Source organism: Sceloporus undulatus, chromosome 2 (assembly GCF_019175285.1).
Source record: "Sceloporus undulatus isolate JIND9_A2432 ecotype Alabama chromosome 2, SceUnd_v1.1, whole genome shotgun sequence".
In the NCBI taxonomy this organism is placed as follows: Eukaryota; Metazoa; Chordata; class Lepidosauria; order Squamata; family Phrynosomatidae; genus Sceloporus; species Sceloporus undulatus.
Window position 1 is genome coordinate 269,969,955 of NC_056523.1, and position 27,666 is coordinate 269,997,620.

Sequence of the window (27,666 nt, forward strand, 5' to 3'; positions counted from 1 at the left end):
TATTATTATTATTATTATTATTATTATTATTATTATTATTATTATTATTAACCTTTATTTATAAAGCGCTGTAAATTTACACAGCGCTGTACATATATTCTTTTTAATTAGACAGTTCCCTGCCCTCAGGCTTACAATCTAAAAAACACACCACACAAAAGGAGTAGTGGTGGGGAAGGGGATGGGGTCCAGCAGTTCCTCTCTACCTCCAAGGCCTGGACCAAGGCAGATGGACTGGAAGGAGGGCTTGGCTTCATAATGGATGGTTAATCTTCATCCAGGGAGGCAAGCAACAATTATGCAAGGCCTTGGAACGCTTCTCTGAACAGGATGGTCTTCAACTCCGTTTTGAAGCTGGTTAAAGAAGTGATGGCTCTTGTTTGTGGGGGAAGAAGGTTCCAGGAGTGAGGGGCAGCAAATGAAAAAAAGGGTGAATCTGGGATGGGGCAGAGGAAATCCTGGGCTGGGACATTAGACCTTGACTACCAGAATGGAGGGCCCGAGTGGGAAGGTGAGGAGAAAGAAGGTCTGATAAGTAAGGAGGGGCCAGCCCATGGAGGACTTTAAACGTGGACAGCAGGAGCTTATACTTGAAAGAAGAAAGGGAGGGGGAGCCAGTGAAGGGATGCCAGCAAAGGAGAGATGTGGTCAGAGCGGTGGGTGGATGTGATAATGCGTGCAGCTGAATGCTGGACAGATATTAAAGGATGGAGGTGAGAAAGAGGAAGCCCTGCCAGAAGGATGTTACAGTAATCAAGTCGTGAGACCACTAGGGCATGGACCAGGATCTTGGCAGTAGAGGCGGAGAGATATGATCAGATTTTAGCAAAATTGTATAGAAAGAATCTACAAGCCTTGGCTGTGGTCTGGATCTGTGGGATACATGACAGAGAAGAATCAAAGATAAAACCAAGACTGCGGGCTTGCTGGACTAGTTGAATAGAAATGTTGTCCACAGAGACAGAAAAAGAGTGTTGAAGGGCAGACTTAGGAGGAAAGACAAGAAGCTCCGTCTTGGACATGTTGAGCTTCAAACGCCGATGGCGCATCCACTGCGAGACAGCTTTGAGACAAGACAAAACTTGCTGTTCAAGCCTTGGAGAAAGGTCAGGGGTGGAAAGATACAACTGGGTGTCATCGGCATACAGATGGTAGGAAAAACCAAAAGAGCTAATGAGTTTACCTAAGGACAGTGTGTAGAGAGAAAACAGAAGGGGACCCAGAACAGAGCCCTGGGGAACTCCAACAGATAAGGGAACAGGAGATGAAGTCTGACCGCCTGCAACCACTGCAAAAGATCTGCCAGACAAGTAAGATCTAAACCAGTCGAGAACAGAGTCTGAGAACCCAAGGTCAGAAAGTATATCAACTAGAAGACAGTGATCAACGGTGTCAAAGGCTGCAGACAAATCAAGAAGGATGAGAACAGAGTAAAGGCCATTAGCCTTGGCCTGTAAAAGGTCATTCGAGATCGTAGTGAGAGCTGTCTCTGTAGAATGCCTTGGGCAGAAACCAGACTGAAAGGGATCGAGGATGGAGTTGGCTTCAAGAAACTCAAGACAGCGAGAATAAACAACCCGTTCCAAAACTTTAGAAAGAAAGGGAAGAAGAGAAATCAGATGATAGCTAGACAAAGAGGAGGGGTCAAGAGAAGGTATTTTCAGAATTGGGGAAATGAGAGCATGTTTGAAGTCCAAAGGGAAGGAGCCTGTAGAGAGAGAGAGACTGAAGATATGGAGAAGTGAGGGCAGAAAAGAGGGAGCTATAGAAATTAGAAGATGAGTAAGAATTGGATCAAGAGAACAGGTTGCAGGTTTGGAAGAGTTCAGAAGTGTAGAGAGTTCATCCAAAGAGGCAGGAGGAAACACAGAAATTTTTTTAGGCGAGGGCGATAGAAGATTATGAGCAGAAGAAGAATGGGGGGGGGGGGACTATCTCAAAGCGAATAGCGGTAATCTTAGAGATGAAATAATTAGCAAAGTCATTAAGAGAGAATGATGAAGAGACAGGAGGAGAGGGAGGTTTAAGCAAAGTGTTGAAGGTGGAGAACAATTACTGTGGGTGCCTTTCATTGGCAGAGATCAATGATTTGTAATAATTTTGTTTTGCCATAGAGAGGACGCGTGAGAAGGACGAAAGAACAAATTTGAAGTGGATAAAGTCAGCCCACTGTTTGGACTTTCTCCAAAGACGTTCAGCCGCTCTAGAGCAGGACCAGAGAAACCTAATGACAGGGGTAAGCCAGGGCTAAGGCCTAGTCTTAGAGGAAGAAGTGCGTACAGAGACAGGGGCAAAATGATCGAGAGTTGAGGAAAGAGTGGAGTTAAATAAAGACATTGCTGAATCCGCAGAATCCCCGAGATTTAGGGAACAGAGAGATGAATCCAGGGTCTGACCAAGATGGTTAGAGTCAACAGATTGCAGGTAACAAAAATGGCGTTGAACAGTATGACGAGGAGGTGGAGTATAAGTGAGAGCAAAGGAGATTAAATGATGATCCGATAGTGGAAAGTCAAGTGTCAGGTAGTCGGAAATGGTGCAGTTTGCAGCAAGAACTAGGTCAAGACAGTGACCAAGAGAATGAGTTGAAGAGTTGGAATGTGGTTGGAGGCCGAAAGAAGCTAGCAGAGAGTTGAAGCGGGACGTTGTAGGGTTTTTGGAATCATCAATGTGGATATTAAAGTCACCTAGGATCAAAGTGGGGGCAGAATCTGAACGAAAGAATGTCAGTCATGATTTGAAGTCTGAGAGGAACTGGGTGGCAGGACCAGGAGTGTGATAGATAACTGCAACCTGGAGCTGTAGGCGAGAAAAGAGTCTAATAGGATGAAACTCAAAAGAAGAGAAATGATAGCTGGGGGGGAAAAGATAGAACTTGGAACTGGCAGGAGTTAGATAGCAAGATACTTAGAGGTCTCCAATGGTCTAGCCCAAATTTTAATCCTATTCATGCAGTGAATTGCCTGACCTAGGTGGCCAAGACAGGTCAGCATTAGCCCACGTCTCCCAAGCAGTATGGGCTCCTGCCACAACCTCAACTAGTACAAGGTTACTTAGGCCTGAAGCAGACAGGCTAAAAGGGCTGCTGTCAGGCTGATCTGGGCATATAGTCTTCAGATGACACATACCCCCAGATCAAGCCAAAGCCACACTGCAACCACCTAAGGTGGCCCAAACCTGGTACAAAAAAGAGCACAAAATGTGCTCCTTGCTGGTGGTCTGTTGTGGATCATGGTGCCAGCCAGCGTCAGTATCTAGTCATCACAGTCCCATGCCAAATGGGCTGCGATCAGCGCAGAAGCGGCCTGTAGTGGCTCCTTTTGCCCTGTCTGCTCGGGGCTTTATTTATTTATTTATTTATTTATTATTTCATCTCAAATTTTTGATTCAAATAAGACACCTTATTTATTATTATTATTTCATCTCAAATTTTTGATTCAATTAAGACACCTTAGGTGGCACACATCATCAAAAGCTTGAAAATATATATATTTAAAAATCCAAAAAAGCAAACCTTGATTTTGCCTATTTTCGTTCTTTTTTTGGTATTCATGGTGGCGGGGGGGTGGGGGTGGGGTGGGGTGGTGGGGAAGATCCTGGAATCAAATTGCAGCAAAGGGCCTACTGTATATAGACTAGTTCTGTCATTGTAGGGGGCATGTTGAAGGTCTGAAGGGTGAATAAAATTAAAGATATCTACAAGGGACCCAGTGCGGTGTTGTGGTTTAAGTGTTGGACAAACCAACCAAATCATCTTGGGCAAATCACATGCTCTTGATGTCAGAAGAAGGCAATAGCAAGCTCTCCCAGAGCAATTGTTGTCATGAAAACTCCATGTTAGGTTCACCTTAGGGTGACCATAAATCCGAACTGACTTGAAGGCAGAGAACAACATAGTTATTTGTATATCATGTGTATGACTCTACCCCCCCCCCCTTCAGTTGCTATGTTTGTGGATCTGTGTCAGCATAGCAGACACATCAGCACAATACTACAGTGACATAGCTGCACAGTTGCACTAGTGTGGAAACAGTCTCACTCACATTCTACTGGCACAGATGAGTTTGGACCATAACATCTAGCTACTCTGGTGATGTTATTGAAGTAGAAAATTCTGTCCTAAATGTGTGAAGACATAATGGTGGAGAAATAAAGGATAAGGCAGATTTCCCTCCATGCAGAGACATGCAATTTATAGCAAATGTACATTGAAATATCCAGACATGCAGTTTTGTATTATTATAATATAAAATGCTTTTCAACAAGGAGCAAATCCAGATAGAAATCTTCTGAGCAGTCCAAGTATCATGTGTCTATGAACATGGATATGAGGATTAATACTTCCATTTCTGAACTATTTTAAGAGAAACTGTCATAACTGCACTCTGGTGAGAAAATACAGAGTAAATTGCTTATTATTCTTGCAGTTGATTACATTCTCTTGATAACTGCATATTGCACCATTTTTTGCTTCCCCCTGAATTTTGCCTATAGACTTCAGCTATTTTCAGAAAGAACACACAACTTTGGAGTCTCCATTATTAAAGAAACTCCACAAATAAAAGTTATTCATTTTTTGTGGAAGACATAAACAGAAGAGAAGCAAAGACTGGAATCATAAACAGAACTTCCTTTATAGGATTTTAATTTTAGACTTAATTCTGATTCCATACATTTTTGGATTAATCTGCCTCTGTTAGATCAGCGCTACTGGGGTTGATTCTTTGAGGTATAGAAAAGGTCAACATAATTCCTGGGAATAGATTAAAATACATCCCTGATATCAGTGCCTTCATTTTGCTTTTATGTACTCTGAAGAATGTCAGAACCATTCCAGAGACCTTGTGAATCCAATGGAGACATCTATAGTTTTGATCAGAAAGCCCAATGGTTAAATCTGAATTCTTCCACATCTGAATTCTGATTGGTAGCTGAAGACCTATTACTTACAATAAATATATAAATATAGCCGGTCCTCCATATCCTTGAAGTCTTTATACACCTTAATTTTGCCATTTTACACCATTTAACTATGTCATTATATTTAATGAGAACTGAGCATCCATGGATACAAACCCTAGTGGGTACCAAGGGCACACTGTGCTATTATCTTGTATGAGAGCCAGCAGAGTGTAGTAGTTTGAGTATTAGACTGGAGGAGAAGGGTTCAAATTCCTACTCAGCCATGGAAACCCACTGGACAACAGGATCAGTCACACTCTCTCAGACTAAAGGAAAGGCAATGGCAAACCTCCTTTGTACAAATTTTGCCAAGAAAATATTATGACAAGGTCACCATAATTTGGAGTCAACTTGAAGGCACATAACAGCAACAATTTCTATAGTTCTGTCTCATGTTATCAGTTAACCTGGGTTAACAATGACTTACCTGAAAGTGTTGTTGAAAAGTTAAAAGTAAACTGGTCTATAAATTTGGGCTTTCATAACACACTACAGGAAGGGGCTTGGCCCTGACCCAAAGAAAGTCAAGCTCAAAGATTTCACCAAAATTCTGAATTTAGGAGAACAGTCTACAAACATCCCCAAACGTCTCAGCTATGTCTGATCCCATATTTCTGTGAGGATCACTCTAATTTCACAATTAGTTCAGTTCTAATGTGGGCATCACTCTTCCCTGACACTGTCTTCTTTTTCTCACCACTCAATTTTCCATAGCAGTGGAAGTTATGATGATTACAACTGATCCTGTAGTCTTTATTAGGCCCTGGAACATTATAACAAGATTACAAAACCCCTAGGGGAACTGTAGTTTCTCAGGGATCCTGGAATCTCAGTGCTTTTGGCATTGATAAATAGAACCTAATGGGGGTTGCAGCAGCATGACTTGTTTGTCTTTATTCCCAATTAGTTCTGAAGAATGAAAACCAACTGTAGGTGAGGAAGGACTGAAGCAGACCTCTGGCCACTCTGGTCACAATCACTCTGGGACTGCAGCAATTGGATGGCTTCCTCCTGAAGATTTAATCTGCTCCTTTTGTTGGCAGCTTCAGGCCTCCTTAGGTAGCTTCTGGTCACTTTAGGAGCATGCATCATCTAAATGCCATGCCTCCAAAGTGGCTGGGAGCCACTCTATTTGGCCTGTCTGTTTTGGGCTGAAGACTCCAGTTACCATTGTCTGTATAAGAACATCAACAGCAGTGCAATGAGATCTGGAAAATGAAATGTGCTGAATGTTAAAACAATTTAATTATGGCTTGATTCAAAATAAACCTAATTTAATGCACTTAAGAAGGGTCCATTTTGAATTGAACCTTGGGGGAGCTCTACCATCAACGGTTTTCGAGTCAACTAATTTAACCTTGGCCTAGTTTTCACAAACATTGAATAGGCAACAAGATTTGTATGGACTGTGATACTTCATAATTTTGATATGGAGGAGCAACCAGTCATGAAACTACCATGTAAGGTATGGGTTTCCAAGTCAGGCCTAGCCCAGGTGCTGCGATTTCAGAGTGCAAAGGAATGGGCTCTGGTAATGTTACAAAGGTGATGTTACAAGGAAAAGTGGGAGGAATCTCAGGATGACAGAGCTGACTTCAAGGGTCTCTGTGTGTTTTCTAATTTTCTCATTTTTAGATCCTGTACGCTTCATTTGAATGGTGTTCTCTGTGCCACTGTGCCAGATTTTTTAATGTATCATGCTTAATGACATTACCAAGGACATTTGTAGTAGTGGCACCATTGTTGTAAGAATAAGTTTTCCCCAAAGCTCACCTCAGAAGCAAGGCAGCTGCAGGAGTTGAAAGGGTTCTGGGGCACTGGAGAGCAGGACTCTAAATGATGATACATCTAGCTCTCTTCTGCCAGTGAGATGCATTGTGAAAAGCAGGTCCCTGCTGCTGCTTTTGCACTGCACCTCTTTGGTGAGAGGTGTCTGAATGTATCATCATTTAGTACCCCACTCTCCAGTACCTCAGAACTTTTTCTGTTGATATTGCTGCCTGGCATGTAAGGTGTTGTTTTGTGGATTGGGGTTGAATTGGGAGATATAGATACAATGCCAGAGCTTTGCTGTTGTAGCCACATCTGACAATCCAGAACCTTGCCTTTCCCCCCATTGTTTTAGATGGAGAAATTTACCAGCTCTCTCATGAAATGATCCTCACCTCATGAAACTCACATTTTGCCTCTGTCTACCTCCCCTGACATGGGCATTTAGCCAATGATGGAGAGCAAGAGCATGTGGAGGTGTGTCTGCCTAGGTCCCTATAGCCAGATGTATTACCTGAACATTGTCTTCCAGGACTTTGGGAGGATCTGCAGGATATCACAGTTGGATGCCTTTGTTTTTCCACATCCAGAGATAGGGATATAATAGGGACATAATTAGACACTTCTTACCATGCCCTGCTGTCTACTGGCCACTAAATGATCATGTTGTTGTGCATGTGTGGAAGCAACAGGTGAGTTCTGTGGTAGGAAAAAGGGGAGATAGAGTGGAGTCCAGCTTTTGTAGAACTTTACCCTCTATCTCTCCATTCCTGATCTTGGTCAATGGGTTTTATTTTATTTTCAGTAAACTTAATTTTGCGTCTATTTCTGTCATTAAACAAAAACCTCTCCCTTCACACCATTTTCATCCAATCGCTTCTGAACTGTATTTCCCTACTACTACTATGTTTTTCCAGCAAACCTGGATTGGTCTTGTACATGCTAGCTTCCTGAATAATTCAACATCTTTCAGATTGCTAGTCAAACTACATTCCGAAGTCCTTAAAACAAGCATCCTTGCCCTTTAGATTCTGTTCAAATATTTTCAAGAGTAAAATTAAAACATGCTTTTATGGGGTGGGGGGTTGCACTTGCACTGCTGGTATGATTATTGAAAATTCCAGATTTCCTTCTTTGCAAGTTATACTCTGTCTTTCCTCTTGACTATGACATTTAGAATCAAGATTATTCCTCATCTTTATGGTGACACAAGTTTGTTTCTTCTCAGTTGCAGGGATCAAAAACAGTATCATATAACTACTTGTCTTATCATTTCCAGTTGGATACATAAAAAGTTTCAACTGCTTATTGAGCAAGCAGCAAACATTTTATAAGGCTATATGGACCAGTTTGGTAAGTGGGAAAGATTAAAAAATGGTTTGCCTCTGTCTAAAGACAGTCTTATGTCACTGTTTAAAAGCCTAATCATTACGGCTCAAAGTAACCCTTTAATGCTTGGTTACTATTAAAGCCCACATTGTACATTTTCCTTGTGATTTTATATCCCAACAATCCCCTCTAAAAATGAACAATGTGTGTTTCCATGAACCTTCCTGTTCCACACAGTACCTCAGGCTTTAAGCTTCTGCTCGTGGTGCCATGCCCAACTGCACTGACAACATCTCGTGTCTGTCTGCCTGTAGGGCCTTTGTGAGGATGTCTGCAACATTGTCCTCTGAACTAATATAGGCAAGACTCAAGACATCGTTTTGCACTAACTCCCTCACATTCTGGCACTTCACACCTATATATTTCAACCTATTCTTTAGGTCTTCTACTTCAGACATGGCAATACAAAACTGTGAGTCCTCATGTACAATAGTCCCCATGTCCCTTATTTGGCTTGAACTCCTGTCTGCCAAACCCACAGAGTCTACATATGAGGGCTTGCAGTTCTTCAGCAAAGACTTCACGAAATCCATGCCGGCAACAAAACAAACAAATGCTCGGCCTTGACAGCCTTCCACAGCTCTCATTATCTGCTGAATATAAGAAAATGGCTGGCAGCTCAGCTCCTTAACTCTTTGCCTTCTGGCCCTCAGACAGTTTTAGCTGCTCTTCTGGATAACTGCTCACAAAACAGCTACTCACTTAGATGCACAGGCAGATCCTGAAGCGCACACTGGGCCCATAACCCTTGTTAAAACGCTTCTGATGTTGTTACACAGTGCGTGAGGGAACACGTCAACGTTTGGCACCAGATTTTCCACCTTCGTGACTGTAGTCAGCAGCTTGTGATCTGGAGAAACACCTCTCCCTTTCTCAATGAGCAAAGAGACACTGTAAACCTCTCTCCGATGAGGCTTTTGTTCTTAGAAGACGTTCCACTGTGTATAACAATATATACATTGACCCCATCCACCATTCCCACTAGTAACAACCCTCTCTGAGCTAAAATGCTCGTCACTCCTCTATCAAAGGCTCCATGAGGCCTGCTAGGCCTTGCCTCTCCCTCTGTGTCACAAAGGATCCAGTCACCCTCCTGAATGACCTTTCATACCGGGTGGCATTCTACAGGACTTTACAGCCCTTGTTGACTGTCTTTTTGATGTCACTTCCTGCATAAATGCCTAATCATTATGGCTCACAGTAACCCTTTTATGCCTGCTTACTATTAAAACCAATATTGTACATTTTCCTTGTGACTCTATATCCCAAAATTAAAGATCATAGGATTGGAAGAGACCACAAGGCCATCCAGTCCAACCCACTGCCTCTAGGAGGAATACACAATCCAAGCACTCCTGGCAGATGGTCATTCAGTCTCTGTTTAAAAACCTCCAAGGAAGGAGACTCCATCACTCTTTGAGGCAGCATGTTCTACTGTTGAACAGCTTTTATCTCTTAATTGCTCTTAATACAGAATAAATGCATGGATGTTGGTAATGTTTTAAAATTGTCCATTGATCATATGCCAATAGCATGGATAACCCATTACTCGGACAAGAGATGCAGATCTATTGCAAAAGTACATACTTCTAAAACAGGGTAGTGATAGAGTCCCTGCCCTATGGAAACTCTATCTGCTTTCATTCCGGAGAGGAGACTCTGCTCATTCTGATAGTGACTAGAAATAGTGGAGTTTTCATTTTCTACTCTATCATCTGGCACTTTGTGGGGTCAGGACTCAGCTGGGTCATGAAAGCACCAATTTGCAAGTGCTAGTTGAGAGGTCTTTACTTTGTTGCTCTCTTCTCCAGACACGGAAATGAGAGAGGTGGAGCCAAGCCTGTTCCAGGCCAAAGTGCTTGGTGGAAAACCTCCAACCGGCAAATTGGCTGGGAATTCAGTGATGCTGCCACACAAAATAGACCATATGGATCAGGATCATTTGCTTAAAAATAATCAGAGCTTGGAAAAATTATTGGTTCAGAGTACAAGTGCCAGAATCTTCTAGTCAGCGGATCCACTGGGAGCTATTCTGGCAGCTCTAGTGGGGAAAAGTAACTTTTCCAAGCTCTTAAAATAAAAACCAAATAAAATTCTCTCCCATGCATAGCTTACACAGCTGGTTTGTTTTGTTTTTTAGGTACTGCAAATTTGCAGCACTCAAGTGGAAGCTTGGAAAGTAAACTGCCAGAAAACAGTGATGGTGCATCAAGGAAAACCGTCATGCTAAAATAATATTTTAGGTTTTAAAGACTGCATGATCCATACTGGCCCCATGAACAAGTGTGTGAAGAGGGGAGTGTCTTTGAGGCTGTTTGTATACTGTATTCCCATCTGAAAAGTCGTTGCCTACATAACTCTTTATTGTCTCAGTTTCACAAGAACCTGTGCAATAAAAACCAGAGCATTCTAAGAATGTCATTGTAATGAGAGGCAAAATCCAAACAGCTTCTTGCCTTGTGCTGGCCTTTCCAGATTCCCCACCCAACACAGACTCCTTGTGTTGCATGCATGAGATGCTACTGTAAAAAGTCCTTTGACTTTTCAAATGCTTTCATCTGCTAGCAGTGCCTTCCTCCTTTCTGCCTAGGACAAATAGCTCAGCTTCTGTGCAAAATAGTCACTGGACACAAATTTGACATCAGAAATGACAAATCTGGACCCTGAGTGGAACAACATTTTAGTGTCTCAAAACACTCCACTGTTAACTTGAGTACCGCTATTTTCCAAGCAAGAGACTTCCAAAAAAAAAAAAAAAAAAAAAGAGCCTAGAAATCCCTGTGGTGTATTCTGGAGCTGACAGCACTGAAGCAGTCCAAATAATAATGGCGCGTTAAAGACCGCCCCTTTGGGGCGGCCTGTAGGCGCACCTTTCCCCGCCGGATCGGGGCCTCAGCGGCCAGAGCGACAGCCACTGAAGCCCCGATCCGCCGCTTTCCGGGCTGCGGGGAAGCAGCAAAAGGCCCCTTCCCCACAGCCTGGAAAGGGGTGTCCTTGGGGCTTCAAGCCCCAAGGACACCCCGCGGCGGCGGGGAGAAGGAGAAAGGGGCCCCCCTTTCTCCTTTGGTCCGCTGGGCGCAGCTGTCTGAAGGCTGCACCCAGCGGACCAAACCAGGAAGGAGCTCCGAAACGGAGCTCCTTCCGGGGTCACGGAAAGGGCGCCCTAGGCGCCCTGCTGCAACCCCAATACGTCACAACCGTGTCGCCTTGTTTGGAGGCGGCGCGGTCATCACATATCGATGACGGTGGCCGTGTGGAACGGCCACCGCCATTTTGTGTGTGCACAGCGCGCACTAGGGTTAGGGCAGTGCGGAAGCACCGCCCCGTCTTAACCCTAGTACGCGCTCTGCACATACTTTTAAGTCCGTGTGTAACGGGCCATTATAATTTATTTATATTCCGCCTTTTTCTTACGGAATAAAGGCGGATTACAAGCAAAGGTAACAAAAAATTACAGATACAAAGTACAAAATAACCCCCCTGTCAATTAAATAACAGCAAACATAATAACAATAAATTAATCATGCAAAAAAGTCAAAAATACATGATAAGAATACAAAATACAAAAATCTCCCAGCAAATGTTAATAGTACTTTGCTATGTTTTTGAAGTTGAAGGCTTTCATGGCAGGCATCCATAGTTTTTTGTGGGTTTTTCAGGCTATGTGGCCATGTTCTAGAAGAGTTTATTCATGATGTTTCGCCAGCATCTGTGGCTGGCATCTTCAGAGAATCAGAGATTGCTATGTTTGACTCTACTCAGAGGCAGTGAAGGTAGCCTGAACTCTGGAAGCAAAGATGTCTAAACTTAGGCTGTCATAATTTGGAGCTATCATGAGATGACATCACTCCCTAGAAAAGACAATAATGCTTAGTAAGGTAAAAGGCAGCTGGATTAGAGGAAAATCACACTCCAGATGGATAGACTCAATCAAAGAAGCCACAGCCCTGTGTCTGCAAGATCTGTTGATGATAGGGTGACTTGGAGGTCTCCCATTCATAGGGTTACCATAAGTCAAAGCTGACATGACAGAAGTTAACAATTAACATTTTCTTATCCATGGCTCACTGAAGAGCACAACAATAAGAAAGCCCCTTGATGAGACAGCTGGTGGCTCTGTTACTTCAGAGTATTGACTCTATGCTGGTTTTTACCTCAGCTTGTTGCAGTTGTGGCCTCAAATCATTTCTGACTTATGACTATCCTAAGGCAACCTTACCACTGGGTTTTCTGAGGCTGAGAGTGTGTGACTCGTCCAAGGTCACCCAGTGGGTCAAGCAGTGAATCAAACCCTGGTCTACAGAGTTATAGTTTAATATTCAAACCACTAAACCACCCTGGCTCTCTTTTACTCCAGCTACTTCTAGATGACTAAGAGAACTTTATGAGAGCTATTACTAAAATAAGTCTAGCACTGTATGGTTCCTGCCAAACAGTGAGTCGCTCCTGTGATACGCAATGTGGATTCAACAGTCTGCAGTGATGGAGCCACCTGCAGTCTCTGGCACCTTGTGAAACATGTCCTAGGAACAGACAGTGGGCTTATTAGTTACACAGTCCCATGCCCTTCACCCTGGCATTTTCACAGAAACAAAATTTAAAGACTTTCCCTCCTGCCTTTCTGAAGCCCAAGTTGCACACAAAATATTAGCTGGGATTCAGCTATTATTCTGGCAGTTTCAAAGAGACTTTCCCTAAATCTAATTACTAACATTTAAATTCAGCTGCAGATACCTAGGCTTGGAATATGTGATTAACATTTTAAAAATAAACAATAGATGCTGTAGCATAAGCAAAAAAAATCAGACCTAAGGCAGATCAAATCAGCATGGCATCCAAATCATTGTGTCCTTCTGGAAAACATTTTACATCTAAACCGACAATAAATGAAAATCAGGATTGTTATCAAATGACAAAAATCCTGTAAAGATATGTAAAATCAATATGATATGTAAACTGAATATGAAGCACTTTCTATTAGTAGATTAGAATTCAGTTATGCAAATGAGTCTTTGCTATCCTTTCTGTTATTTGTTTCCAAGTTCTTTTGTTTTGCTTCAGGCACCAGAGAGATGCAAAGATGCAAACACAGAAGATGAAAGAAACTCCTGGGAACATGACTTTTGTCTTAAGGAATCAAATCCCATAAGACAGCCAATTTGGACATTCTTTGAAAGTAGGATTGCATGTATGAGAATTTCTTCTGCCTTTAATAAAATGAAATCTGACTCAAATAGGAACAAACTGATCTCACTTTGACTAGATTTATGTGCTGAAACAATTCTGAAGCCTACAAACTTGATTGTAGGTGAAATACAAATATTCCTGCTTTGGATGGTACTTAACAGGAATTCAGAAGCACAAGCGGTTCTCTTGTATATAAGATCTCCTTGGATTTCTGCTCATGTATAATATCAAAATTGGCCCCAAATCAACCCTTATCACATTTATTTTAATCTATTTCTGGCAACAGAGATGACATTCTTAAAGCTTAGCAAAAAACAAAACAAAACAAAACAAAAAAACAGAAATGCAGCTAGTAATGACACTTTTATAGAATTAATCCAGAGGATTCATACATGCTAGAGGTATATGAATTCCAATTATACTGGAGTTGGGTTTTGTTTTTTTCCTTCTGTAGAAAACATGCCCAGAGACAGAGAGGCTTTTGACTTACCTATTTGGTATGTTTCATTATTAAACCATTCATAGAGCTTTAAAAAGGTAATCTATAAAACCATGACCATCGGGGACACTTCATGCTGCCACACTAAAGCATCTGACATATAGGTGGCACAGTTGTGGTTTTAATTTTTCATACTATAACAAGGCTGAAGTTAGTTCTCTTAGGCAAAGACCTCATTGACTTTAGCTGGTTTTGAGCCATCTACCCAGACTGCATTCTAATCTCCTAGCTGTTCATTCCTGGCTTGTGGCCCATGAAGATATTATGCCTTCTCACATATGGCAATAAACTATCTCACCAAATGCTGCCAGCTCTGCCCTTGAAGCTGGATCCATGGCATGCTTTGCCTTTGTTGCAAAATGCCCAGGCCCACACAAAGCAAAGCACTGGTAACACTTTGCATTCCAATCAAGGCTATATAGATAATTCATCAGTAGTGACTAATGCTGATTAGCCATTGGGCATAAGGCCATAGCGGTCTGTTCTGGGAAATTCCCAGATGTACCTCTGCTCATCCAGCATTTATAATGGCTCCGTTTGCTTGCATTTGATTCTGCCTGACATTCATGGAACATTTTGATGAGCTTGTTCATAGGTCTGTCAGTTCCTCAGACTCATAACTTTGCTTTCAGCAGCTATTTCATTTCTTTCCTTCCAATTGGTGATTATTATCTGCATGGAAGTTACACTGGAAATGTAACTTCTTTTAACATGGTTCCACATTCTCCAGACGGGGAAAGTACATTCTATTGTTGATTTCAAAATGGTAAGAAATTGAATGGAGACAGGCAAGATACCCAAGCAAAATCCTCAGATATATTGTCCCTTTGGAGTTTCAGGGAACAAGCCTATATCTGGCAGTAGTCCTATTAAACTCTGTATGACATACTTCTGAGCAGACGTACCTAAGATTGCATGAGTGGAATCTAATAAATAAAAGGATGATCTAAAGTGGACCAAATAGCCACTTCTGTGAATCAGTGACCTTTTTCAATGCATTTCATTACACATTATGCTCAATTAATATGAATATCAGACTTTGATGCATAAGGCAGGAAAGCTGTCTATTGCCAAGGTCTGTACAAATTGTTGATAAAGCATAATAGATAAGGTAGGGCATTAGCTGGACATTTTGTCCATCTGGGAAAAAACCAAGCCAAACTAAAAACTGGAATTTTCCTCACCACCACAACCCCTGGTGACAAGGAATACAGGTTACGCATCAGGACAATCAGATTTTGTTACAATCATTGTTTTTCATGATCTACAGAATCAAAGGTTTTACTATAATCTAGAAAAGCACAGGCTGGTTTTCTTTTAAAAATTTTTTTGGTGCACTCCATTATTGAATATATGTTTGCACTATGATCCCTAGTGCCTCTTCCTTTCCTGAACCCAGTTTGGATAACTGGCCTTTCTTACTCTATATATGGTAAATGTCTTTGTTGTAGAATCTAGGCAACACTTTGCTTACATGGGAAATTGATGCAATGATCCTGTGGTTACTGCAATCCCTGGTGTCCACTTTCTTTGGAATTGGGATGCATATTGTTTCCAGTTTGTGCGCCATTGGGTTTTTTCCCCATATTTTTTCAACAGATTTTGATTAGAACTAGAGTAGATTCTGTTTCTGTGAATTGAAGAAGCTCTGTTTTCTCCATACACTTCTATTAATTCACCCCAACCATCCTTTAGCACACTTTATAATGGCAAACTCTGTTGGTCAGTTACTTGTTTGCTATAGACTTTTGCCTTAGCTTTTGAATAATAACATATTTCATAATGATCATTATGACAAATCAATGCTAAATGCTCAAGTGGACTAACAAAAAGCCTCAAATTGTTTCTGTAAGGATTCTCCCTCCCTCCCTCCCTCTTGAATATCCAAATGATATACCTCCTGTCCTGATTTATTTTTTGGTGAAGTCCTGAGACCAGCTGTTAGTTTTAAGATTCTTCCTTTTTTTAAAATCGTGGAAGATTCTGATACAGACAGAGGTTGTGAGAACATTTTGCTTCCATTCCTACAGTACCTCTGGGTGGTCCCTGATAATGTGTTGCATGGGGAAGGATGAGGAGGGATGAAAATGCAGGTGGTACTGCAATTAACTAATGCAACCTGGTGTATTTATGGCATGATTGGATGCTGGGCCAGGAACAATCCAATCGTGCCATAAATACACCAGGTTGCATGCAACAGAGGAACAGAATAGCCTGATTTTTATCAAGAGTGTTGGCTATCTCAAGGAGCCCTTAGAAACTTATGGCTGTAGAGTCCTAATTTATTATGAGAGCAGGAAATACTTTTAGATTGTCATCATCATCCACACTCTTGTAATCTCTCAGATTGATAGCTGAAAAGTGCTCTACGTTATTATTATCATTATTATGCTTTATTTATATAGCGCTGTAGATTTACACAGCGCTGTACATACAAACAATAAATGGATAAAGTAAAACTGCCCATGGCGTACAGTCTAAGAAATAATAGCATAATACATATGAATAATACATAACAATACAGGAAAGGGTTCGATAAAGTAAAGCAGGCAATAAATTAAAAACATCAAATAACAAATAATAGTCACACAATGCCTGGGAACGCTTCTCTGAACAGGATGGACTTTAACTCAGTTTTGAAACTGGTTAAAGAAGCGATGAGCCGTGCGGCTCATGGGGGAAGAAGATTGCAGGAGTGAGGGGTAGCAAGTGAAAAGGGACGAATCCAGGATGGGCAGTGAAAATCCTAGGCTGAGATAGCAGACTTTGACTACTAGAACGGAGGACCCGAGCGGGAAGGTGAGGAGAAAGAAGGTTTGATAAATAAGGAGGGGCCAGCCCAAGCAGGGCATAGGGGATCCAACTTAAACCCAGGAAGCCAAACAGAAATCCTCCAACAACCCCTCTGAGAGCACCCCTCCAGGAAAGAACAGAACCACTGTAGAACAGTACCTCCAAGCCCCGTCCAAGACAGGCGATTCAGCAGGATACCATGGTTGACAATATCAAAAACCACAGAGAGGGTGGAGCCACTTCAGCTAGTGCTGAGTTTTGCAGTTTGATGGATTACAGAATCATGCACAGAGAAGATATTAAATCAGTCTTGACTCGATCTGTTTTGTTTTTTCTTGTCAGCATCTAAGCTTTACTCAAGTAGGTAATTATGAGTCAGAAATGCGTGGCCCTTTATCAGTTCTAGACAGCATAACCAAAGATGAAGAAATATGAGTGCTACAATCCAAAAATATTGGAAAGCCATGTGTGCTCCATTCTTGCTTTAGTCCTTAGTAACCTTATTCCAAAGTATGTTAGGGAAATCTACTCTCATAAAAAGAGATAAATTGATCTGGATTCTGGTAGCACCGTTGAGACTTTTGGAAACTGGGGGGGGGGGGGGGTTGGGGGTTGGTTTTTTTTTTTTTTTTAGCATAAGCTTTCTACAGTCTACTTTCTACAGTCTACCTCATCAGGTGCAACTATAGTCCATGACAGCTTATGCCAGAAATTTCTTACTGGAAAATTTCTTTGCAGTTGCTCTCAAAGGCATTACTAGGTTCCTTTATATCTTTTTATCCTAAAACAGGCCAGCACAGTTATCTCTTTGAATACTGTTTGTTCTCATATGAGACTCCCCACATCTTAAGAATACCTGGGGCATATCTTCTTGCAGGCCTTCCTTTTAGAAATTTAAATGCATCCAAGGCAAGGCCTTTTCTTTTATAGAGCTACATGTAGTAGAATATACTCCCCAGGCCATCTCTAATTCCCCTATTTATTGTCTCACTAAAATTCTGCTGTTATTTCAGTGTGTATTCAGTAATGACTCTTCCTTTTCCCTGGCTGCAAAACTGCAGTTGAATGGTAACCATGAACTTCAGCCTCCAGCCACTATGTGAGTGCACCCCAGTGCCATAACAGCATTGCACTGAAAGCTTAAGTCTGCCAGTGGAGCTTTATATTCCACTAGCTCTGAACAGGTTCTCAGCCAATGTCTTTCAGGTCATCCAGACTCAAGCCATAGAGGGCTTTATAAGTCATAACCAGCACTGTGAACTATGCACCTTGAGCCTTTGAACTCCAAAAGTTGTTGAATAAATATTTTTTCTTTAATGAGCATTATGCACTACAAAATCCCTTGGGAAGCCACTTTGCAAGGCACAAACATATAACACTGACTGGCTTACAGAAACAGTATGCTGTTAATGTTATGAATTGCTCTAGGTACACTGCCTCAGTAAGCTTTTGTGTGAATGGTTTTGTAGCACAGCCCTAATAGCTGATAAATTTCCAGGGGTCAAGTGGGATCATGCCTGCAGTCTTTCCAGGGTGGGTGTTGGGATAGGAGAGTTTGAGATGAAAGTCTGCAGAGTCTGCAGATTTCCTGTGTGGCTTCCAGTGTGTATAGAGGTGAAACAGCAATTTCATGGGCACTTGTCACTTCTTGGGTTTCATTTCTAGTGGTAGTGGAGAGGCATGTGTGTTTGCAATTCTGTTTCGTTTATGAAGCTTTTCATCAAGTTACTGCTGCAGATCCCTTGGGAGCTTGAAAGGAAAGTCAGGGAAATACAGAGAACAGATTTTCCTTCTTTCAGTATTCTTATCAGCTGCCTTTTCAGTTTGCTTCTGAATAGTAGGGAGGCACTCTTCACAGTTTTCTATCCCTACTTCTCTAATTTTTAAACAACCTTAGGGGAGTATTCTATCTTAATCCCACCACACTCATAGTCATGAGAGAGAGAACTCACACCCACAGGTAGCTAGGTAGGTCCCCTTCCTAGTCTCTTTCCATTGGTAGCAAAGATAGACTTCTGGGAGTCTTCAAAGATGTCTCTCTCTCTCTCTCTCTCTCTCTCTCTCTCTCTGTGTGTGTGTGTGTGTGTGTGTGTGTGTGTGTGTGTGTGTTTTGCTTTTTCTCTCTTTTTTGTTTCTTGTTATAGTTTAAAATACTTTAAAACCATACCCTCAGTGGTGTCATTGGGAGTTGTGGGGAAACAGTTACTTTTCAGTTTATAAAACTGTTCAGTTCTTCTAGAACATGGCCACACAGCCCAAAACCCCCACAAATAACTATGGATGCCAGCTATGAAAACCTTTGACTTCACATGGTTTAGTTCTTGCTCACAAGGAAAGGTACTTCAGTAACTTTCTGCCTATACGGACAAAATAACCTAGCCAAACTTCAGGATCTGTGCATGTATTTATCTATGTAACCCTACCAAGCCCTTAAGACTGGCCAAACAGATCTTGCTCTCAGAAAAACTGATGATGCACATCAGGCAGGGAAGCACAAGAGTGTCCTCAACTGCATCTAGGGCCAGTCACATAACACCAGTGCTCAAAGAGCTGCACTGGCTGCCTATTCGTTTCCGGGCGCAATACAAGGTGTTGGTCGTTACCTATAAAGCCCTAAATGGCTTGGGTCCAGGGTACCTGATGGACCGCCTCTCCCCATACAATCCGCCCCGCACTCTCAGATCATCTGGGCAGCAACTTTTAAGAGTTCCGGAGGCTAGATTAGTTTCTACCTCCAAGAGGGCCTTCACGATCTCAGCCCCCAGCCTCTGGAACTCGCGGCCCACAGAGCTTCGCGCAGCCACCTCCCTTCCCCAATTTAAGAAGGGGTTAAAAACCTATTTATTCGGTCAGGCTTATCCCTGAATATTTCCCCCTAGACTATTATTCTCCCCCCCTCCCTCCGCCAGCACTGTAGACTGGCATGAGGTTGCAATGTTTTTAAAATGTTTAGTTCTTTATTGTATAAGGATTTTGTATTTTGTACTTGCTTGATGCCTATTGTATTATATGACTCTGTTGTGCACCGCCCTGATTTGAAGAAGGGTGGTATAAAAATAAAACTTTTATTTTATTTATTATTTTTAATGTGTATCAGATTGAGCTGCATCAAAATATGGACCAAGTACAATTCTTGACTATCCCTGGATCCTTGCTAATGAAAACCAGGTCTGCTAATGCCTGTACATCCCACCAGTTCTGACCAGAACTCAAACTGCCAACAAGCTGGATCAATTATACCACTCTCCTTTGACATAAACAGTGCAAAATAAGCAAAACAAGGTATGCCAGCATCAAATCAGGATGCACCAAATGAGTTTATTATTTAGTTTAATTTAAATGTAATTTAATATTTTTATTTTTTTTTTTTGCTGAGCAATGAGCTACTCTTACATTATTGCATATGGTGGATGCAGGATTTGTAAGCATAATTGTCAGAACTTCAACTATCTCAATACTTCAGCTAGCTGTTGTCTATAAAGTAATGTTTCCAGGCTATGTTTTCATGTGGGACAAGGGGGCATGATCCTCCATGTTTCCATTTCATTACAAATGGCACAAAGGCAAATCAATCTCTTGTAAGAGATCGAGGAGTTGCCTTGAGGTAGGCACTGTTTTTCTTCCTCTATTTTTCTTGTTGCTATTTAATAAGTAAAGATAAACAAGTTAAACACACAATGCTGTAAAAGTTTTCTTAAGTAAGAGATTCCTGGTATGTAAGTTTTTGTGTAGATTAGACTAAATTTGAGATGAACAGGCTTTTCATATTAAGACTGAAATGCACCACTTTCCTAATCATTCTTAATTATTTCTCCTCTTTGGTCCTTGATTTTCACTCTGAAAACCATCTCTGTTTCTCTACTTGATCATAACAAATTTCACAAGGGCTTAAAAGCTATTGTTGCTTTGGCTATATAATGCAATAAAATATTTTCTATAAAGTCATATAATACATTTGTAAGATATATTAAATAAAAATATATCCCAAAGCACAAAAAAAATCTAAAAACATCATAACAAGAGAAAAAATTATATAAAAGACACTTTTAATGGGAAATATGTACAGCACATACTGTATTATTTTATGACAAGCTGTAATGGAACATGAGTACTTTGGCATGGCCTTGTTAATTCAGTACTGCTGTGTAACCTACATTTTAAAACTTGTGCAAGCAGTAAATGTATACTGTGATCCACAATTCATTTTCACCATATTATGAATCTGGCTGACTCTGCCCATCCATGCATGTTTACTCTGATGTAGGTCCCACTGAGATCAATGTGGGTTGCTTCCAAGAAATTAGGTAAAGGATTACATACATATTTTACTCCATAAGACTCCACGCTGAAAGCAGTCTAAAATGTGGCCTCAGCATTAGGTCCTTAAGGCTGAAAACTGGTGCCTCTCCAGAAGTGCTGCCTGGATCATAACTCCAAGCATCCTCAGCAAACATGGCTAATTGTCCTGCTGGCTGGGACTCTGGAAGGGCACCACTTCTGGGAAGTCTGTGCTGTGACAATCAGTTACAGTACTAGTCCCACTTTTCATAAGTGTTCCCAAAGATCTGGATGTGCAAACAAATACTATGAGATTTAAAAAGTTGCAGCATTTAACCTCAGTCCAGTAAACAGTGTTCACTGGAACAGAAAAATATACATAATTGAAATGAAGTGATCCTTCTGAAGTATCTGCATAATTATGTTGTCAAAGTGCAACTTACCTGGAGAGAAATAATAGCAATGCACTTCATCAGTGAAGGTTGAATCCCTCCTCAGCTTGAAATGAATTTGGACCACATGTTTTTAAGCATCATCTCATTTGTGAATGCTTGAAAATTGGGAGCAGTGGGGAAGAGAGAGGGGGGGGGATGATACCAAGATTTCTAAACTGGATCAATTTTTGGTTCATGGTTTTATACTGAAATTTGGGGATTGTAGTGCAGGGAGGAGATTCATTCATTCATCACTTTATTTATATCCTACCTTCATCCCAGACTAGGACTCAAGACAAAATGATGATTTTCCTAGTGAAGATGCTCAGAAGACACACTTGACTAATCTGAAGTTGTATTCAGTTCTTATTACTGAAACTTGCATTAAATCAGTGGAGAAAATAATTCACAGGTTTCCAGCAGAGCAGCAAGGTAAACAAGATAACAGGCACTTTGGTTGATTCCATATTTTGTAAGAATTAAAGGGATACTAAATGTGTTTGAGGTTTGAAGGTGGATTTGCATGACAAGAGAGTGAAGTCGAGATGAATTCATCCAGGCCAGCACTCAACTGAGGCCAGCTAGATGCTCAGAAGCTGGCAAGCAGATCTTTGTAAAAACACTACTGCCCATATTGTTTGCCCTCAGCATCTGCATATGTATTTATTTATTCTACCTAATTCCCCCCACACACCACATTCATCTGCCTTAAGTAGCATTCAGGTTTAGTTTTGGCAGGGTCTACACAATCAGTGGTGTGTGTGTGTGTGTGTGTGTGTGTGTGTGTGTGTGTGTGTGGAATCTCAAGCCGGAGAATTGTAGCTTAGAACCATTACTATTTTTGGACTACAAGTACCAGAATCTGGGAACGCCTGGGATGGGAGCAAATTCATGGCATTCTAGTCCAAAAAGTAACATTCTGTGTGAAGTCAAAGGCTTTCATGGCCAGCATCAATAGTTTTTTTTAAAATTTGTTTTTCTATTTAATTTTATTCACATACTTCACATCCCCCACCTTAACATACAAAACATACAACTTAAAAAAGAAAGAAAAACAAAAACTAACTATAATACGTATAACACCAACATATACCTTACATTCTTATTTACATTCAACCCTGTGACTTCCATCCTCTTTGTTTGATATGTTACTTATTATATTTCTTATATCTATCCTATTACTTTCTCTTATTCATCTATTTCTTCTATTGGAAATTACCACTATCCATAGTTTTTTGTGGGTTTTTCAAGCTATGTGGCCATGTTCTAGAAGAGTTTCTTCTTGGTGTTTCGCCAGCATCTGTGGCTGGCATTTTCAGAGAATTCTGTGCTCTGGCAACCACTATATGGATGATAATCCGCAGACAAATCAGAATCCCCAGACTCTCTGTTTTTGCTTTTAGAAAATGCCATCTTCCCTCAAAAGTGACCCTTTTATACCCTTCCACTCCTTCTCCATGGGAAGCTTTCTACTGATTTATGGATGATTGGATTCACTTTTATCTGTCATGGCAGGTTAGTTCCCCCCCCCGCCCCCCACTCTGTGTGTATTTATTGACATGCAAGCCCAACTCACATGTAGTTAGGTGGCATTGTCCTAATGGAACTAGGAGTCACCTTCACATGAGCAGGAATAGTTCTATCTTCCTCTCATTTCTCTCTCTGTCTAACTGCAATCCTCGTGGTAGTTTGCTGAGGGAAAGTATGTGTGGATTTTCCAATAGCAATACATTGATGTGAGCTATTCCTCATGTAATACGGATTATTCTGAGATGACTTGGTCTTGGATGGCAAATTAAGACCCATTATCTTGGCAAAAGCCCAGCTCTTACGGGAGATGAAAACTGCTAGAGCCAACCAGTTAATTTGGATTGACATACTTGCTTGCATTTTGGGCCTCTTATTAATGGTGTAGCTAAAAGGACTGTCATGATGGGTGCCAGCACTTCAATATTTACCCCCAGCACAACAAGTGACAGCAGCAAATGCCTGCAGCACCAACAACCAATGGCATAATTGGCCTCCATTGAACTCCATCCTCAGGCTTTGAGTCCAGAATCTAGTCTGATAGGTAGGCCTCTAGGCATGAATCCACGGCTATGTATGTGCAGAATGTATGTTTGAGAAACTAGCATCTTTCTAATGTGTTTTATAAATTCTGGAGTTCTACTGGTGTCTTACATATGCACAAGTTTTCTGTGGAAACAGTTGGACATTTTTGGCCTATGATGAACATATGCTTTCAGTTCAGAGTTGCAGATGCCAGGTTTTTAATGAGGTGTATTATGAATGCAGCTACTCAAGAGATATACATTCCTAAGAGATACACATTCAGTTGTGCATGTTAATGAAATGTTCATTCAGTTGTACATTTGGTTATACATCCACATCTTCATTCAACTGCACAGTGTTGCCATTCAGCACAAGGATTGTGTGGTGCAACCAGTCCTTAATTCTACATGAGCTAATTTACCATACACAACTCTGATGTAGGATATCAGCTAAGAGATACAATACAGGGTACTTTGGAATAATGGTGGGCCCTTGTAATCTGTACAGTGGATACTCCATATCCATGGGTGATTGGTTGCAGGACCCTATGCTGATATCAAAATCCACACATGCTCAGATCCATGTACTGACAACCAGTGACAAAAGGGCCACCCACCTACCCTCCTTCCCCATGTGTCAGCTGCAATGGGAAGAGACCAAAGCAACTCCCCTGCCTTCATCAGGCTTCAGCTTAGTCCTCTTATGAGGCTGCCATAGAGCAGGCAAGATGAGAGAGATGAGATGTCCTGCACTGCTTTTTTCAATCCACGGTTGGTTGATTGCTTGGATCTGGAGCCAGTGGATATAAGGGGTCTACTTAAAAATCAAGGTTCATATGGAGTCAAAAGAAACAGTATAGGTGTTAGGTTACACGTAATGTGCATATGTTCTTTAAAATGTGATATGGTGCTACAATACTTGGTACTGGAGGCATTGGTTCTCACTGGGCCCTTGCTTGCATGCTTTCTTGTGTCATCTTTCTGGATGTTCACAGAAGATAAAATGCCTGATTGTGGCATCTACTGTCTTCCATGTCAGTAGGATGTTGAATCAGCCCTAGGTTTTATTCTAAACTTAATGGTGTTAATCAAGATGTTGGACTCTATCCCCAGAATAGGTACAACATCTTGGATAGCTTATTTAAATTCAGACCAGAACTCTAGAGTGGATTCACTATCCTCACTAACCTGGACATCATCAGCTGCCCCTAGGGCAGTGTTTCTCAAATAGTGGGGCGGGCCCCCCAGGGGGGGCGCGAGGCTTTGTAAAGGGGGGCGCGAGGCTCTGTTATGCAGAGGTGTACTTATAACAATTTTATAGACAAATGATACTATTTACAGTCGCGCGGGGGGAGCGAAATGTTTTCTTCTTCCTGGGGGGGGGGCATGACAGAAAATAATTGAGAAGCACTGCCCTAGGGCAAGATGGGCACCTAATCTTTCCCAGTACATTGCTGGTTGTTGTTATTATTATTATTATTATTATTATTATTATTATTGAAGCACTGTAAATTTACACAGCGCTGTACATATAATCTTTTTAATTAGATGGTTCCCTGCCATCGGGCTTACAGTCTAAAAAGACATGACACAAAAGGAGAAGGGAGTGGTGAAGGGAAAGGGGATGAGGTTCAGCAGTTCCTCTCTACCTCCGAGGCCTGGACCAAGGCAGATGGACTGGAGGTAGGGCTTGGCTTCATAATGGATGGTTAATCTTCTTCCAGAGAAAATACATACTTTCAAGTAGGATAATACATAAACAGTACATAGCAATACAGGAAATGGTTATGGATTCTTTTTGTTGCTGCTGGGTTACATTTTAAGATCACAAACCAAAATTAATCTTATTTACCTGGGAGTGGAGGTAGGAGGGATTGGGGAGATATTCTCATCTCATCTTTTACTACTGCCATATTCCAAAAAACTGCATGAGAGAAAGAACAGGAGCTCTTCCACACTGCAAAATTATAGCACTATCATTTCACTTAAACTGCCATGGCTGCATCCTATGGAACCTTCCAATCCCATGTTTTCATAGGATGGAACTACTGTAGTTAAAGTAGAATCATAGTTTTATAATTATGCAGTGTGCAAGGCTCTGTTAAGAGCAGTGCACTGCTTGTGTGTGTGTGGAGGGGGGGCTCTTCTAGGCACTAGCTTTTTTCAGGATCCTGCAGGCTATAGGTATTTGCAAACAGACAATTAACCATGTTGGCTTCAAACAAAAATGAGGTAGAAGGACAACCTGATTTTGCAGTGAAAACAATTATTTCTTTATTAAAAAGACAGAAAAAGATAGCAGCAGAAACCAACAGAACCATCTAAATCCAATGCAAGCAGTTTCTCAAAGTGAAAGAGGAAAAACAACAACATGAAACTGAAAACCCCTTCTTCTAAATAATATAAGGGGGCTTGAGCTAAGTCTAAGGCATTACAGGCTAGAACACACACATGGGTCTTCTCCCCCTCCAACATGAAGAAATGGCCTTTCTGGAGCAAGAGAAGGAAGCCAGGTCTCAGAGAGGAAAGCAGGTTAAAGAGAAAGGCCCAAGAGAGCTACAGGTGAAAGAAAGGGAAGTTCTTTCTGTGTCTCTGTATTTTAAATGTCTTCCTAACTTGATGGGCACATGAGAGTGAAAGGAAGACCTCTGGGTGGAGCAAACATGACCTCAACAAGTGCTTGAGAAAAGGGCAGAGGTGAGCATGCCCTTCAGGTTATCATAATGGCTCTTAGGGAGTCTGGGCATCAAAGTATGATATTCATATTTATTGAGCACAATCCGTAACAGGTCCAAGGTCAGAAGTAAGGCCAATTTACCAGATGTGATTAAAGGCCACTTCCCTTTTCCTTCCTTTCCATCCCTTTTTCCTTTTTGTTTTGTCTGTATGCTTTTTTTTTTTAACTGCATGTAGGCAGGGACTGTCTTTTATCAACTGCATGAGCTGTTCTGGGAGACTTTGGGGCTGAAGAGTTAGATCAAAATATTATAAATAAATAACTATTCTAAAACTCCACTCCAATATCTATCTCTTCCCTGTTATTTCTACCCCCCACCCTTTCTTCCACTTCTCCTCCAAATTGGGGCAGGCTCTTCTTTCCCAATCAAAACAGCACCCAATCAGTGACTCATTCCTTTGCCTTTTGTCAGCTTAAAAATACAACACATCAGTGTGATGCCGGCTGATCCTAATCAAAAAGCTTCCTGCTCTCTTCAGCACAAACCCATTGTCATTATCCCTTCGATCAGGGCCCTTCATTTCCTGTATTATCCCACCAGGTGCCTTATGAGAAGTTTTTAGCAGCTCTTAGAGACCAAGAGCACATGAGTTTAGCAATGCAAGGTATCCGAATCAAATATTAAAAACATCAGGGAAGAATATGCTTAATGTAAGACACACACACACTGCTGCCCAGCAGCAGTGCAGAATTTTTATACCTCCTGATGCCCATGCATATACTTGATGTGAAAGGCTATGGAAACATCTGCCCATTTCTTCTAGCATTTAGGGTCACAATTGCTAGTTAGAAGATCCCACTTTCTTTAATTCTTTCCTCCATGCTCTTCTCTAAAGTGCCAAGAGGTGGAAAGAGGAAGCAACAAAGAGGTCTTGTAGAGAATGCCCACAAAGTCCTAAGAATTCTCCTGTAATTCTCACCTTTCTTGGTAGCTGGAAAAGAACCCCGTAAAGAATAAACAATGTACTTCATTAGGGGTTCATAAAGAAGGAGCAGCTGTGAGAGGCAACATTCACTCCAGTATGATTTAACAGAGGTCATTTGTTACAGAGAAAGTTGATTTTAAAAAAGGGGAATTTAATGGAGCAACCCCACAAGGCAATGCTGATGGTGCCCATGCCTGCAATGAGGTGTATCCTTCCGGTTTATCCAAGACTTTAAAGGAGGTGTCCAAGGCAGCATTTCCTTGGCATATAATAGGTTCAGAACACCGGACAGCTCCTTAAGAGTGAATTCACTCTTAAGTGATCTCACGACTTGATTACTGTAACATCCTCCTGGCTGGGCTTCCTCTTTCTCACCTCCGTCCTTTAATCTCTGTCCAGCATTCAGCTGCACGCATTATCACTTCCACCTACCGCTCTGACCACATCTCTCCTGTGTTGGCTTCCCTTCACTGGCTCCCCCTCCCTTTCCGTATTCAGTACAAGCTCCTGCTGTCGACAAGCCCTCCATGGGCTGGCCCCGCCTTACTTACCAGACCTTCTTTCTCCTCACTTTCCCACCAGGGCCCTCCGTTCTGGTAGTCAAGGTCTGCTGTCCCAGCCCAGGATTTCCTCTGCCCCA